This window comes from Scyliorhinus canicula, chromosome 1 (assembly GCF_902713615.1).
Source record: "Scyliorhinus canicula chromosome 1, sScyCan1.1, whole genome shotgun sequence".
NCBI lineage: Eukaryota > Metazoa > Chordata > Chondrichthyes > Carcharhiniformes > Scyliorhinidae > Scyliorhinus > Scyliorhinus canicula.
Window position 1 is genome coordinate 295,079,359 of NC_052146.1, and position 15,725 is coordinate 295,095,083.

At 49.5% G+C, this 15,725-nt stretch overlaps 1 long non-coding RNA gene across 1 annotated transcript in view; it reads left to right on the forward strand.

Annotated features, from left to right (window-relative positions):
- LOC119975745 overlaps positions 1-8,418 on the forward strand; it is a 22,221-nt gene extending 13,803 nt beyond the window's left edge. Inside the window, exons 2-4 of the long non-coding RNA XR_005462790.1 lie at positions 7,714-7,863; positions 8,090-8,238; positions 8,359-8,418. This is a non-coding gene — a long non-coding RNA (uncharacterized LOC119975745). The remainder of the gene's footprint in view (positions 1-7,713; positions 7,864-8,089; positions 8,239-8,358) is intronic.
- The last annotated feature ends 7,307 nt before the right edge of the window (positions 8,419-15,725 follow it).

Below are 15,725 nucleotides of genomic sequence, written 5' to 3' on the forward strand. Positions count from 1 at the left end.
AACCTGGGACCTCAGCGCCGTGAGGCGGTTGTGCTAACCACTAGGCCACCGTGCTGCCCTCATTACTAATCCAATCAGATTTGCGCTGACAGCCACTTTATTGAATGGATGATGGCTGTGCACCCAAGACCTTCTGTATGGTGAACTGGCCACTGGGTCATGACCTGCTGGGTGTCTATATCTCCCCTACGTGGGCACGTGCATGCGAGATAGGAAAATGGCAGACATTGACAGTGACAACTGGGGAATAGGCACTTATCGAGGCCATAGAGGTTTATAGCACTCCTTCAACCCAACTTGTCCATGCCGCCCAGTTTTTACCACGAAGCTAGTCCCAATTGTCGTCATTTGACCCATATCCCTCCATACCCAGTTTTCCCAAATAACTGCTTTTGAAAAGACAAAATTGTACCCACCTCTGCTACTGCCTCTGGCAGCTCATTCCAGACACTCCCCACCCTCTGTGTGAAAACATTGCCCCTCTGGACCCTTTTGTATCTCTCCCCACTTACCTTAAACCTATGCCCTCTAGTTCTAGACTCCTCTAGCTTTGGGAAAAGATGTTGACCTTATCGATGCCCCTCATTATTTTATAGACCTCTATAAGATCACCCCTCAGCCTCCTACGCTCCAGAGACAAAAGTCCCAGTCTATCCAGCTTCTCTTAATAACTCAAACCATTAAGTTCCGGTAGCCTTCTAGTAAATCCTTTCTGCACCCTTTCTAGTTTAAAAAAAATATATTTTTATTCTCCTTTTTACAATTTTCTCCCAAATTTACACCCAACAATAATCAGTAACGAATGTAGTATCAATCCCCACATCAATAACAACGATCCCATCCTCCCACCAAACCCCAGACATTAGCCTGCATGTTCACATAAACAAATGACAAAAAGGAATCAGGAATCACCCATAGTCACCATTAACACATACAGTCCCCCTCCCCCCAACCCTCCCAGCCCACCCCCCTAATGTTCGATGTGATCCAATTCTCGAAAGAGCATAATGAATAACGCCCATGAATTGTAGAACCCCTCCATCCTTCCCCTCAGTTCAAATTTGACCTTTTCAAGCGTCAAAAATTCCAGCAGGTCCCCCTGCCACGCCAGGGCACAGGGTGGAGAGGTTGATCTTCACCCTAACAGGATCCGCCTTCGGGCGATCAACGAGGCGAAGGCTACAACATCTGCGTCCGTTTCCAACCCTGGCTGGTCCGACACCCCGAACATGGCCTCCCGAGGGCCCGGGTCCAGTTTCACGTGCACCACTTTAGAGATTACCCTAAAAACCTCCTTCCAGTAATCCTCCAGTTTTGGACAGGATCAAAACATATGAATGTGGTTTGCGAGGCTCCCACCCCCCCCCCCCCCCCCCCCCCCCCCCCCCCCCATTGTTCACACACATCTTCTACCCCCTCAAAGAGCCGGCTCATCCTCGCCCTTGTAAGGTGTGCTCTATATACCACCTTCAGCTGTATCAGCCCCAACCTCGCACACGAGGTGGAGGCATTCACCCTCGGGAGCACCTCACACCAGAACCCCTCCTCCATACCCTCTCCCAACTCTTCCTCCCACTTTGCCTTGATCTTTCTAGCGGCGCCTTCTCCTCCAAAATATCCCGTAAACCGCTGACACTACCCCCTTCACCAGTCCCCCTGTCGTCAGCACCTCCTCCAGCAATGTGGAAGCCGGCTCTACTGGGAAGCTCTGTATCTCCTTTCTGGCAAAGTCTCGAACCTGCATGTATCTAAATATTTCCCCCTGCTCCAGCCCATACTTCGCTCCCAGCTCCTTCAATCCCGCAAAATGACCCCCAAGAAATAAATCTTTTAGTGTTCTAATTCCTTTCTCCTCCCATCTCTGAAAATTTCCATCCCACTTCCCTGGCTCAAATCTATGGCATTTCCCTTGACCCTTCCCCCAACCCGAAGTGCTGTCGTAACTGCCTCCAAATTCTCAACAAAGTTATTACTACCGGGCTCCCTAAGCATCTCCCTGGGGTCGTCGGGAGCGGCGCTGTCGCTAGCGCCTTCAATCCCAACCCCCTACCCAAACTCTCCTCCATTCTGACCCATTGGGAATCAACCCCTCTGACCCAGCTCCGTACCTTCTCCACATTCGCCGCCCAGTAGTAATACATCAGGTTCGGAAGACCCAAACCCCCTGCCTGCCTTCCCCTCTGTAGTAGCACCTTTTAAATTCTGGCCACCTTCCCTCCCCATATGAACGAGGTGATCATCCCTTCAATCTCTCTGAAAAATGCCTTTGGCAGGAAAATCGGTAGGCATTGAAAAATAACCAGGAATCGCGGCAGCACATTCATTTTAACCGCCTGTACCCGACCCGCCAGTGACAGAGGGAGACCATCCCAACTTGCCAGATCAGCTTTCACCCTCTCCATCAAACTAGAAATGTTGTACCTGCGGAGCCCCCCCCCCCCCCCCCCCCCAACCTGCACCCCCAGGTACCTAGTGCGTCCCTGCCCTACGGAATGGCAGCCCCCCCCCACCCCTGGCCGAGACACCACAAATGGCCTCCTTCTGCACTGTAAATTCTGTGATTTATGAAAATATTCACTCTTGTCGAGATTTAATTTGTACCCGAGAAAGACCCAAACACCCAAAGCAGCTCCAGTATTCCCCCTAATGACACACTTGGTTCCGACACGTATAATAACAAGTCACCGCCATATAAGGACACCCTATCCTCTATTCCCCCCTGCACTATCCCTTTCTATACCCCCAAACTGCTTATTGTGATGGCCAATGGCTCAATCACGAGTGCAAACAGCAGGGAGGACATAGGACATCCCTGCCTAGTCCCACGGTGGAGAGGAAAGTATTCTGAGCTGATCTTATTTGCGTGGACTGGCCCTCGGCTCCTTATACCCAGTCCACAAATCTGGGTCCAATTCCAAACCGCTCTAGAACTGCTATCAAGTACCCCCATTTTTAAAAAAAATTTGTTTTTATTCAAAATTTTTCAATAATTTTTACAAACCACTACAAAAAGAAAAACAACGAAAAATAACATAGCAATAAAACAGAAAACAACTTAACCATTTAACAATTTAACAATTCAACAAAATAAGGTGAGGTATTTGGCCTTTACAAATAAAATACGTCCACCGCCCAAGCGCCCCCCCCCCCCCCCCCCCCCCCCCCTCTGGGTTGCTGCTGCTGCTAACCTCCACCTAACTTTCCGCGAGAAAGTCAAGGAACGGTTGCCACCGCCTGGAGAACCCCTGCAAAGACCCTTGCAAGGCAAACTTTATCTTCTCCAACCTGACAAACCCCGCCATGTCACTGACCCAAGCCTCCACGCTTGGGGGATTCACGTCCCTTCACATTAACAAGAGCCGCCTCCAGGCTACCAAGGAGGCAAAGGCCAGAACTCCGGCCTCTTTCAACTCCTGCACTCCTGGATCGTCCGATACCCTAAATATCGCCATCCCCCAGCTCGGTTTTACCCAAGTATCCAAGACCTTGGACATAACCTTTGCAAAGCCTTTCCAAAATTCCTTAAGTGCCGGGCATGTCCAGAACATATGGGAGTGGTTTGCTGGGCTCCCTGGGCACCTCACACACCTGTCCTCTACCCCAAAATACTTACTCATTCTCGCCCCTGTCATATGTGCCTGGTGCACCACCTTAAACTGAATCAGGCTAAGCCTGGCGCAAGAAGAGGAGGAATTGACCCTGCCCAAGGCGTCAGCCCACAGGCCCTCACTCAGCTCCTCCTCCCACTTGCCCTTCAGCTCTTCCACCGAGGCCTCCTCCACCTCCTGCAGCTCCTGATATATTTCCGATATCCTGCCATCCCCAACCCACACGCCCGAGACCGCCCTGTCCTGTAACCTCCGGGCAGGCAGCAGCGGGAATTCCCCCACCTGCTTTTTCACGAACGCCCGAACCTGCATGTACCTAAAGGTATTCCCCAGGGGGAACCCAAATTTCTCCTCCAGCGCCCTCAGACTGGCAAAGGTACCATCAATAAACAAGTCCCCCGTCCTTTTGATACCCGCCCTGTGCCAACTTAGGAACCCCCATCTATTCTACCGGGAACGAACTTGTGATTATTCCCAGACTGGGGCCCAGACTAAGGCCCCTACCTCCCCCCTGTACCGTCTCTACTGCCCCCAGATCCTCAATGTCGCCGCCACCACCGGGCTCGTGGTATACCGCGCCGGCGGAAGCAGCAACGGTGCTGTTATCAGTGCCCCCAAGCTAGTATCTTTACAAGACGCCGCTTCCAACCGTTTCCATGCCGCCCCCTCTCCCTCCATTACCCATTTCCGAATCATGGATATATTCGCTACCCAGTAATAGCTGCAAATGTTCGGCAGCGCCAACCCCCCCCCCCCCCCCCCCCCTCCCCCCGACTACGCTCCAAGAAGTCTCTTAACGCGCGGGGTCTTGTTTGCCCACACAAATCCCGTAATGATCCTGTTCACCCGCTTGAAAAAGGACTTGGGGATGAGAATGGGAAGGCACTGGAAGACGAACAAGAACCTGGGGTGGACCGTCATCTTTACGGACTGCACCCTGCCCCCCAGGGAAAGTGGTAGCATGTCCCACCTCTTAAAGTCCTCCATCTGATCCACCAGCCGCACTAAATTCAGCTTGTGCAGGACATCCCAGCTCTTAGCCACCTGAATGCCCAAGTAACGAAAGCTACTCTCCACCATCTTAAGCGGTAGCTCTCCCAGTCTCTTTTCCTGGCCCCTCGCATGTATCGCAGGGCAGCACGGTAGCATTGTGGATAGCACAATTGCTTCACAGCTCCAGGGTCCCAGGTTCAATTCCGGCTTGGGTCACTGTCAGTGCGGAGTCTGCACATCCTCCCCGTGTGTGCGTGGGTTTCCTCCGGGTGCTCCGGTTTCCTCCCAGTCCAAAGATGTGCAGGTTAGGTGGATTGGCCATGATAAATTGCCCTTAGTGTTGGGTGGGGTTACTGGGTTATGGGGATAGGGTGGAGGTGTTGACCTTGGGTAGGGTGCTCTTCCCAAGAGCCAGTGCAGACTTGATGGGCCGAATGGCCTCCTTCTGCACTGTAAATACTATGATAATTCCATGATAAAAACCTCGCTCTTTCCAACATTCAGCTTATACCCCGAAAAGTCTCCAAAATCCCTAAGAATCTGCATGGCCTCCCCCAGCCCCTCCATGGATCCGCAATGTACCGGAGCAGGTCATCCGCATACAGTGAAACACGATGCTCCTCCCCCTCCCGAACCAGCCCCCTCCAGTTTCTGGACTCCCTCAACGCCATGGCCAGCGGTTCAATTGCCAGGGCAAACAGCAGGGGGACAGGGGGCACCCCTGCCTCGTCCCTCGATGTAATCTAAAGTACCCCAACCGCAGCCGGTTTGTCGACACACTCGCTACCGGGGCCTGATACAACAATTTGACCCACCCTATAAATTCCTCTCCAAACCAAAGTCTGCCTAACACTTCCCACAGGTACTCCCACTCCACCCGATCAAAGGCCTTCTCCGCGTCCATTGCCGCTACCACTTCTGCATCCCCCCCTTCCGAAGGCATCATGATCACATTCAGGAGTCTCCGCACATTCGTATTCAGCTGCCTGCCCTTCACAAACCCTGTCTGATCCTCATTGATCACTCCTGGGACACAGTCCTCAATCCTAGTGGCCAAAATCTTGGCCAACAGCTTGGCATCCACATTAAGGAGCGAAATCGGCCTATAGGAGCCACATTGCAACGGGTCCTTATCTCGCTTGAGGATAAGCGAGATCAGAGCCCGTGACATCGTCGGGGGAAGCGTTCCCTTTTCCTTAGCCTCATTGAAAGTCCTCAAAAACAGCGGACCCAGCAGCTCCGAGAATTTCCTATAAAACTCTATGAAGTGCCCCCATTCTACCCGGCCAAACACTCTCTCGGTGTCCAATGCCACAACCACCTCTGTTTCCTTCCCCTCCACCGGCACCGTAACCCCGTTCAATACCCTCCGAATGTTCGAAAAGAGCTGCCTCCCTCTCACAAACCCCGTCTGATCCTCACCAATCACCTTCGGGAGGCACTCCTCCAGCCTACCCGCCAGTACCTTCGCCAATGTCTTTGCGTCCACGTTTAAAAGTGATATTGGCCTATACGACCTACACTCCGTCAGATCCTTATCTTTCTTTTTTTTTAAAATTTAGATTAGCCAATTATTTTTTCCAATTTAAGGGGCAATTTAGCGTGGCCAATCCACCTATCGAGCACATTTTTTGGGTTGTGGGGGTGAAACCCACGCAAACACAGGGAGAATGTGCAAATTCCACACGGACAGTGACCCAGGGCCGGGATTCGAACCCGGGTCCTCAGCGCCGTGAGGCAGCAATGCTAACCACTGTGCCACCGTGCTGCCCTGGATCCTTATCTTTCTTAAGTAACAGAGAAATCGATGCCTGCCCCAAAGTTTGTGGTAACAACCCCTTCCCTATCGCCTCCTCAAACATTCCCACCATCAGCGGTACCAGCTTATCTTTGAATTTTTTATAATTTTCCACCGGAGACCCATCCGGCCCTGCCACCTTCCCCGACTGCATCCTCCCAATCGCATCCTTTATCTCCTGCTCCACTATTGCTCCTTCTAATATAGCCCTGTTCCCCCTCCCCTAGCCTCGGGTACTCCAGCCCATCTAGAAATTCCTGCATCTCCCGGTCTTCCCCAGGTGGCTTTGACCTGTACAACCTCTCAGAAAATTCCTCAAAGACCTTGTTAATCTGATCTGAGCTACCATCAACTTCCCTGCCCTGTCCCGCACCTGGACAATTTCCTTTGTTGCAGCCTCACTACGGAGATGACCTGACAACATAAGCACTCTTTCTAGTTTCATAATATCCTTTCTATAATAGGGTGACCAGAACTGTACACAGTATTCCAAGTGTGGCCTTACTAATGTCTTGTACAACTTCAGCAAGATGCCCAATGTTCTGCCCAATGGAACCAAACATGCTGAATGCCAACTTCCCCACCCTGCCCCCCTGTAACTCCACTTTCAAGGAGCTATGAATCTGTACTCCTAGATCTCTTTGTTCTATAACTCTCCCCAACATCCTACCATTAACTGAGTAGGTCCTGCCCCGATTTGATCTATCAAAATGCATCACCTCACATTTATCTAAATTAAACTCCATCTGTATTCATAGGCCCACTAGCCCAATTGATCAAGATTCCATTGCAATTCTAGACAGCCTTCTTCACTATCCACTATGCCACCAATCTTGGTGTCATCTGCAAATTTACTATTGCTCTGAATTTGATCTTGAAGGACTGTTAGCTGTTCTTTCCACTGTTTAATTTCCTGTTCAACCCCTGCCTTCTCACTTTGGACATCAGTGCATTGCTTTGTTACTACTGATTGTTCCAATGCAGCTTTACTGAAGTAGTATTCAACTTCTTTTTTTTATCTCCTCATATGTCTCAGGAGCACGTATTAGTTCCTCAAAGGGTCTTTGAGTAATCTTTGAGCTGTTGCGCCTGTCTGTACTTCTGGTTGTGTTTTCCCAACTCCCACTTCAATTTGCCAGCAATGGAATTCAGAGTTGCTATTTCCTCCCGGTACCTTTGTGACCAAATTCAGAAATGTGTATGTTCAGATATTGAACATGTCATGAATTTTCGAAAGTATATACTCAACTTAAATCTTCCAAATCAAATGTGATGAAATAATTTTCCAACTTTATTTCATTTTCTTTTTGCAAGATTTAAGTATTTTGGACTTCGCCAGATAGCTTTCCTTCATTGAGTCAGGTGCTCACTCCACACTGCCACCTGCTGTTGCAGTTACAGATTTCTAAAGACATGAGACTTCTGGAAAGTTCCTTGCCTCTCTGGCTCCCTTGTGTGGCCCATGTGAGTATTGCCTTTATTCCATTCAGTACTTTACTGGGGATTTTCTCTGGTTTTTTAAAACTCTGCTCCACATCTTGAAGATGAAAATATTTGTCAAAGGCTTTTAATACTTCATTGAAACTGGTTGAGGATTCTTCAATGTACTGTATTAGGATGACTTAATCAGCAGGTTCAACAAAAAGGTATCAATGGTATTAATCTGGACTTTTTCTGATTTTCTATTTAGACCTGATGTACGCCTGCTTTGTCTGACTTCAGCTCCAACACTGAAAACGAAACAACTTTAAAATGATTGTATAAGACAATTTTATTGTCTTCTCCATGTTTCCCAATTTTCCTTGAGGTTTGACCTTTGGATGAGTCCAAGCTGACCTGGTAAGTTGCCTTTTTGATCCATGGTTAAAAAAATTCATACAGTGAGTTCAGCTTTAAGAAGTTTTTAAAAACAGTTAAAAAAATAAATTTAGAGTACCCAATTCATTTTTTCCAATTAAGGGGAAATTTAGCCAATTGTGTGGTATACATCGACGATCTGGTAATTTTCAGCCAGACATGGAAAGAACATTTAAAACATCTGATGGAGTTATTTGATCGACTTCAGGAGACAGGTTTGGTGATAAACCGAGCCAAAAGTGAATTTGGAAAAGCCCAAGTCACTTTCCTTGAGGAGTTTCCGATACCCACGACACAACGGGAAATAATGCTATTTCTTGGCATGAGTGGATTTGATCGAACATTGGTGAAAAAGTTTTGTAGCGTGGTTGCTCCACTGATGGACTTGTTGAAGAAACATCGAACATTTCAGTGGACAGTGGACTTTCAACAGGCATTTGATGGCCTAAAACCAATGTGATAACCAATGCTCTTGTGTTGGAGAATTACAAGGGACTCTGTGTTCAGATAGAACTAAAGTATCTGACTTTAAAGAGAAATCCCGAGGCGTAGAGAAATGGACGGATCATGCAGAGACCTTGTTCAAAGAGACTGTCAATTGAGAAGGATTTCAGTTGGAGGAAGAGGAACGAGAACAAAATGGGACTATATTATTATACCTGTTTGCGTGTGGTGTTTTTTGAAATGAAAAAGTATATTTACTGTGTGCATTTCTTAAAGGATGGTGAGAAGGTGAAAAATGAAACCATCTTGAAGTTGATGGTTTATTTTATTTGCTTGGGGGGGAGGTGTCATGAGAATGTCGCTTTAAGAAATGTTTGGTGGCTCATGTTACTGCAGTGATGTCAGAGTGTGGGTGGAGCTGGACTGGCTCTGCTTTTTAGTTTCACTTTGAGAAACACTTGGGTGTGTCTGTGTCTTCTTGGTTTCGTTTTCAGTGTTGGAGCTGAAGCCAGACAAAGCAGGTGTACAATTGATCTCTCTGCCATGAAAAGACTATCTCGTGATCATTTGGTGAATTATAAATGTTTTCAGTAGTGAATGTAAACATGATGTGTGCTTCTGTTAAAAGGTCTTTTGTCTTCTGGATGTTGTTTGGGAAGTTATTAAGGATTACTTAGTTGTATTCTTTGGGGATTGTATTTGAATTAATGGTTGCTAAGATGTCCACTGTATGTTTTAAAAAGGTTAACTTGTGTTCAGAGAATAAACATTGTTTTGCTTTAAAAAATACTTTTCCATTTCTGCTGTACCACACCTGTAGAGTGGGCCATGTGCTCCCCTAATCACCATCTATTAAAAGTTGTGGGTCAGGTGAACTCCATGATGCACTTTGGGGTTCTCTAGACCCTAGCCCATAACAAATGTCTGATGCCACCTTTCTAACGCTCTCTGCGATTCAGGATGGTACGCAGTTGATTTAAATTGTTTTATTTCTAAGCTATCCATAACTTATTTGAGTAACCTTGAGGTAAAATTTGATCCTTGATCCAATTGTATTTCTGTAGGTAGTCCATATCTAGTAAAGAATTTAAGTAATTCCTCCACGGGCAGCACGGTGGCCTAGTGGTTAGCACAACCGCCTCACGGCGCTGAGGTCCCAGGTTCGATCCCGGCTCTGGGTCACTGTCCGTGTGGAGTTTGCACATTCTCCCCGTGTCCGCGTGGGTTTCGCCCCCACAACCCAAAAACGTGCAAGCTAGGTGGATTGGCCATGCTAAATTGCCCCTTAATTGGAAAAATGATTGGGTACACTAAATTTATAAAAAAAAAAAAAGTAATTCCTCCACAATCTTTTAGCTGCAATATTACGTACTGGAATGGCCTCTGGAAACCTAGTAGACAAATCCATTATAGTCAAAAGATATTGATTCCCACTTTTTGTTTTAGGAAGCGGTCCTACGCAATCAATTAGGACCCTTGTAAAAGGTTCCTCAAATGCTGGAATGGGTATTAAGGGCGCTGGTTTTATCACTGCTTGAGGTTTCCCTATCACTTGAAATGTGTGACATGATTGACAAAATTTAACTACATCTTTCTGTCGTCCAGGCCAACAAAAATGTTTTTGGATTTTAGCTTGAGTTTTTCTTATTCCCAAATGACCTCCCACTGGTACCTCATGTGCAACTCGCAACACCTCCTTTCTATACCCTACCGGCAATACTACTTGATGAACTTGTGCCCAATTTTCATCCACCTGCATATGTAAAGATCTCCATTTTCTCATCAAGACATCACTTTTACGGTAATAACACTCTGGTATACACTGAGATTCCTCTTCCGTGTATGATTTCTGAAACATCCGTTTTATTTCTATATCTTTTTGTTGTAACTCCGCCAATTTTCCTGAACTAAAAATATCCGCCTCATGGGCAAAAGCAAGACATTCCCAGTGAACCCAAACGGGGGTGGGACAGAGCTGGAGGGGCTCCCGTTCAAAATGGTCCAGGACAAATTCCGTTACCTGGGGATCCAGATAGCCAGAGACTGGACACAGATCCACAAGTGGAATCTGACCAGCCTGGTGGAGAAAGTAAGAAAAGACCTTCAACGGTGGGGCTCACTCCCACTCTCCCTGGCGGGAAGAGTGCAGACAATCAAGATGAAGGTACTTCCAAGATTCCTCTTCCTGTTTAGATCCATCCCGATCTTCATCCCCAAGGCCTTTTTCCAAAACATAGACAGGCTAATCATGGTGTTTGTGTTGTATATGTCACATTCCACATATTACCACCTTTTCTGGCAATATTCCACATATTACCACCTTTTCTGGCAATATTCTTCCCAAACTACACAACTCCTCATCTCTTACCTTTAAAGATTGTCTAGCTCCCGTATCTCTTAAAATTGTGACTTATTTACCTGCTCCTCCTGATACACATGAGTAAACTTTACCCACACAAGTAAATTCTTTAAAGAGATCTGGTACCTTCTTATCAATCACCTCTTGATCAGGCTGTACAATCTTTTGCACCTCCTTCGCTTCACTTGGGCTTTCCTTTACCACTTTAACAAACCCCACTGTCTTATCTTCAATGCTTTTCTTCAACCACCAACACTGTGACTTTACAAGGCCTAGTTTATTACAGTGAAAACATTTTAAACTTTTCATGTCTCTTCCACCGTCCTGGATTTCTTTTTTAATCTGAGATACACTCTCCTTATTATCTCCCATCAGATCACCTTTACCTTTACCACTTGAGTATTTCCCATGTCCCCAGTTTCTATCCCTCACAGGCTAATACTGATGTCGGAAACCAAGTTTTGATTTATGAACTAATTCATAATCATCTGCCATTTCTGCTGCTAACCTCGCAGTTTTAACCCTCTGCCCTTCCACATCAGTTCTCACTACATCAGGAATTGAATTTCTAAACTCCTTCAAAAGCATAATTTCTCTGAGAGCTTCATAAGTTTGGTCTATTTTCAAAGCCCTTATCCACCTATCAAAATTACTCTGTTTGAGCCTTTCAAACTCCATATATGTTTGACCAAATTCTTTCCTTAAATTTCTAAACCTTTGACTGTAGGCTTCAGACACTAGTACATATGCACCTAAGATGGATTTTCACCTCCTCATAGGTCCCAGATACCTCCTCCGGTAGTGATGCAAACACTTCACTAACCTTACCTACCAGCTTTGTTTGAATCAGTAATACCCACATGTCCTGTCGCCATTTCATTTGTTTAGCTACCTTCTCAAATGAAATAAAAAAGGCTTCCACCTCCTCCTCGTCAAACCTTGGCAATGCTTGGACATATTTAAATAGATCTCCATCAAGCCTTCAACTATGGCGCTCTTTCTCACTGTCCTCATCACTATCATCCAACTGTAAGTTTCCCTTTACATTTGCCAATTTTAACTGACTATTATGTTTCTTAGCCATTTTCTGAAGTTCAAAATCTCTTTCTTTTTCCCTTTCCTCTCTATCTCTTTCTTTGTTTCTTTCTTCTCTCCCCTTTTCTTTTTCCCTGATCTGTATCTCCCTTTCTTTCTTTTTCTCTCATTGCATATTCAAGCTGCTTAATTCTTTTTCAGGTTCAAGTTGCTCAATCTGCAACTGGATCTTTGCCATTTCTAATGAGTCAAACTGTATCTCAGGCAACTTTAAATGCCTGACCACTGCCATAATTACCTCATCTTTTTGCATTTTGTCAGGTAATGTTAACTGCAATGTTTTTGCCAAATCTAACAGTCTGCTTTTAGTCTCTGTCCGTAAGGTACTGTGTGTGGCTGTTTCCACCCCCAAAAAACTTCAGAGCCTCTGAAAGAGCCATTGTCTACAACACACTCCCTACTTAAACTGAAATACCACACCTTAAAAGCAACCACAATATGCTCACCCCTCACTGTCTTTAAGTTCACTAAGCCAATCCAATAGATAGACTTTTATCCCCCTCGAACCCCCAATTTGTTATGGGCCAGGGTTTAGAGAACCCCAAAGTATATCATGGAGTTCACCTGACCCACAACTTTTAATAGATTGTGGTATGGGGAGGCTGGGTGTGGGGGTGGGGAGGGGGGGGGTGTAACTAGCAAGGGGGGGAAGAAAAGGGGGGGCTCACGAGGAACAGGGAAAGAATGCGGAGAGGGGCCACTCACTGGGGCCTCCCCACACAGGGAGAAATCAGGGTAACAAACGGACCCACCCTCCCTCGAAAACACAAGCTCAAGGGAGGATTTTTCCTGTATCTATAACTCCAAACACTAATAAAAATATTTAAAAAAAAAGAAATAACCCCCTATATGAACACGGAGACAAAGCCAGCCACCTGGTGATACACCAGCTGAGAAAGCAGGAAGCCACAAGGGAGACCGCACAAATTAGGGATAGCAGAGGGGTGGAGAGCCAGCCACCCAACAGGCCGAGAAGAAGGTGAGAATTACACCTCATGTATATCGGCAGAATCTGTCAAGACTCCGGCTCAACAAGGGGACTGTGCGATATCTGTGCCAAATTATGGCACGTCTGGCATCACGGGGGTATGGGGAAGGACACCCACTCCCGGTGGCCGTCAAGGTGGCAGTCACCCTGAACCTTTACGCCACGGGATCCTTCCACGCACCAAGTGGGGACCGGTCCAGGATTTCACAGACCTTGGCGCACCGGTGCATCCGCACCATAACGGAAGCCCCGAATGCTCGGTTAGCACAATACATCCATTTCAATGTGGACCAAGCCCATCAGGATGCCGGGCAATGGGATTCACCATCGTCGTCGGGATGCCACAGTTCCAGGCCGTGATCGACAGGATGCCATTCACCCCATGAGCACTGGCGTATGAGGGGGTGATCTTCACACACTGAAAGGGGTTCCACTCCATGAACATGCAGTTGGTGTGTGACCATGAGATGTACATCATGCACGCCTGCACCTGATGCCCAGGCAGTGAGCACGACGCCTTCATCCTGGCACACATGACGGTTCCCAACACTTTGGAGGCACACCCCCTGTGAGGGGATCGCTCCTGGGCGACAGGAGTTATCTGCTGCTACGCCTATCTGAAGGCCTCAGACCAACGCGGAGAGCCGCTATAATGACGTCCATGTAACGACCAGGGGGTGATCAAGCGGCACAACGGCATGCTAAAGATGCGTTTCAGGTGCCTGGACCGCACTGGAGGCAGCCTCCAGTACAGAGATAGGACAGTTTCCCCCATCGTAGTGGCGTGCTGCGTCCTCCACAACATCGCGCAGCAAAGGGGCGGCATGCTGGAGGAACAGGCCGAACGTCAGGCCTCGTCTGACGAGGAGGATGCAGAGGAGGGCCAAGATGTGCAGGACTTGGGACCCAGGCAGCCATAGGGGGCCGCACAACGTGCGCGTCTGGGCCGCCGTGCACGGGATAATCTAATTGCTTCCAGGTTCACCGACTAGGGGCACTAGCCACTGGCAGCCCTACCGTCCAATTCCACCCCCCCATATTCACCCCCCCCTAGAAATACCCCCTTCCTGTCCACCCTTCCTGCTCCACATCACCACCGCACCTGTCCACCCTCCCTGTCCCCCATCACCACCGCACCTGTCCACCCTCACTGCCCCCCCATCACCACCGCACCTGCCAACCCTCCCTGCCCCCATCACCACCCCACCTATCCACCCTCCCTGCCCCCATCACCACCACACCTGTCCACCCTCACTGCCCCCCATCACCACCGCACCTGCCCACCCTCCCTGTCCCCCATCACCACCGCACCTGCCCACCCTCCCTGCCCCCCCCATCACCACCGCACCTGCCCACCCTCCCTGCCCCCCCATCACCACCGCACCTGCCCACCCTCCCTGTCCCCCATCACCACCACACCTGCCCACCCTCCCTGCCCCCATCACCACCCCACCTATCCACCCTCCCTGCCCCCATCACCACCACACCTGCCCATCCTCCCTGCCCCCATCACCACCACACCTGTCCACCCTCCCTGCCCCCCATCACCACCGCACCTGCCAACCCTCCCTGCCCCCATCACCACCCCACCTATCCACCCTCCCTGCCCCCATCACCACCACACCTGTCCACCCTCACTGCCCCCCCATCACCACCGCACCTGTCCACCCTCCCTGCCCCCATCATCACCGCACCAGCCAACCCTCCCTGCCCCCATCACCACCCCACCTGTCCACCCTCACTGCCCCCCATCACCACCGCACCTGCCCACCCTCCCTGCCCCCATCACCACCCCACCTATCCACCCTCCCTGCCCCCATCACCACCCCACCTGCCCACCCTCCCTGCCCCCCATCACCACCCCACCTGCCCACCCTCCCTGCCCCCCATCACCACCCCACCTGCCCACCCTCACTGCCCCCATCACCACCGCACCTGTCCACCCTCACTGCCCCCATCACCACCCCACCTGCCCACCCTCCCTGCCCCATCACCACCACACCTGCCCACCCTCCCTGCCCCCATCACCACCACACCTGTCCACCCTCCCTGCCCCCCATCACCACCACACCTGCCAACCCTCCCTGCCCCCATCACCACCGCACCTGCCCCACCCTCCCTGCCCCCCATCACCACCGCACCTGTCCACCCTCCTTGTCCCCCATCACCACCGCACCTGCCCACCCTCCCTGCCCCCCATCACCACCGCACCTGCCCACCCTCCCTGCCCCCCATCACCACCGCACCTGTCCACCCTCCCTGTCCCCCATCACCACCGCACCTGCCCACCCTCTCTGCGCTCCCCTACACCACCCTCCCCCCCCCATGCTCCATATCTTCCTCACCATGTGTTTCTAGCCCTGGGTTGGCAGTATCAGCGGGTCTGGTCCACGGCATGGAGGATGACGGCGACCCGCTCCGTGATGAGATCTGGTGCTCCACATTGTTGGACAGAGTCTGCCTCCTGCCCTCGGTCGCACATTCCACCCTCCACCCCGGGTGGTCCCTCCATGTGACCAATGAGGAGCAGGAATCACAATGGGGTCATTCCCCTCCCTCATGGAGGGGGGTATTGAGATCAGT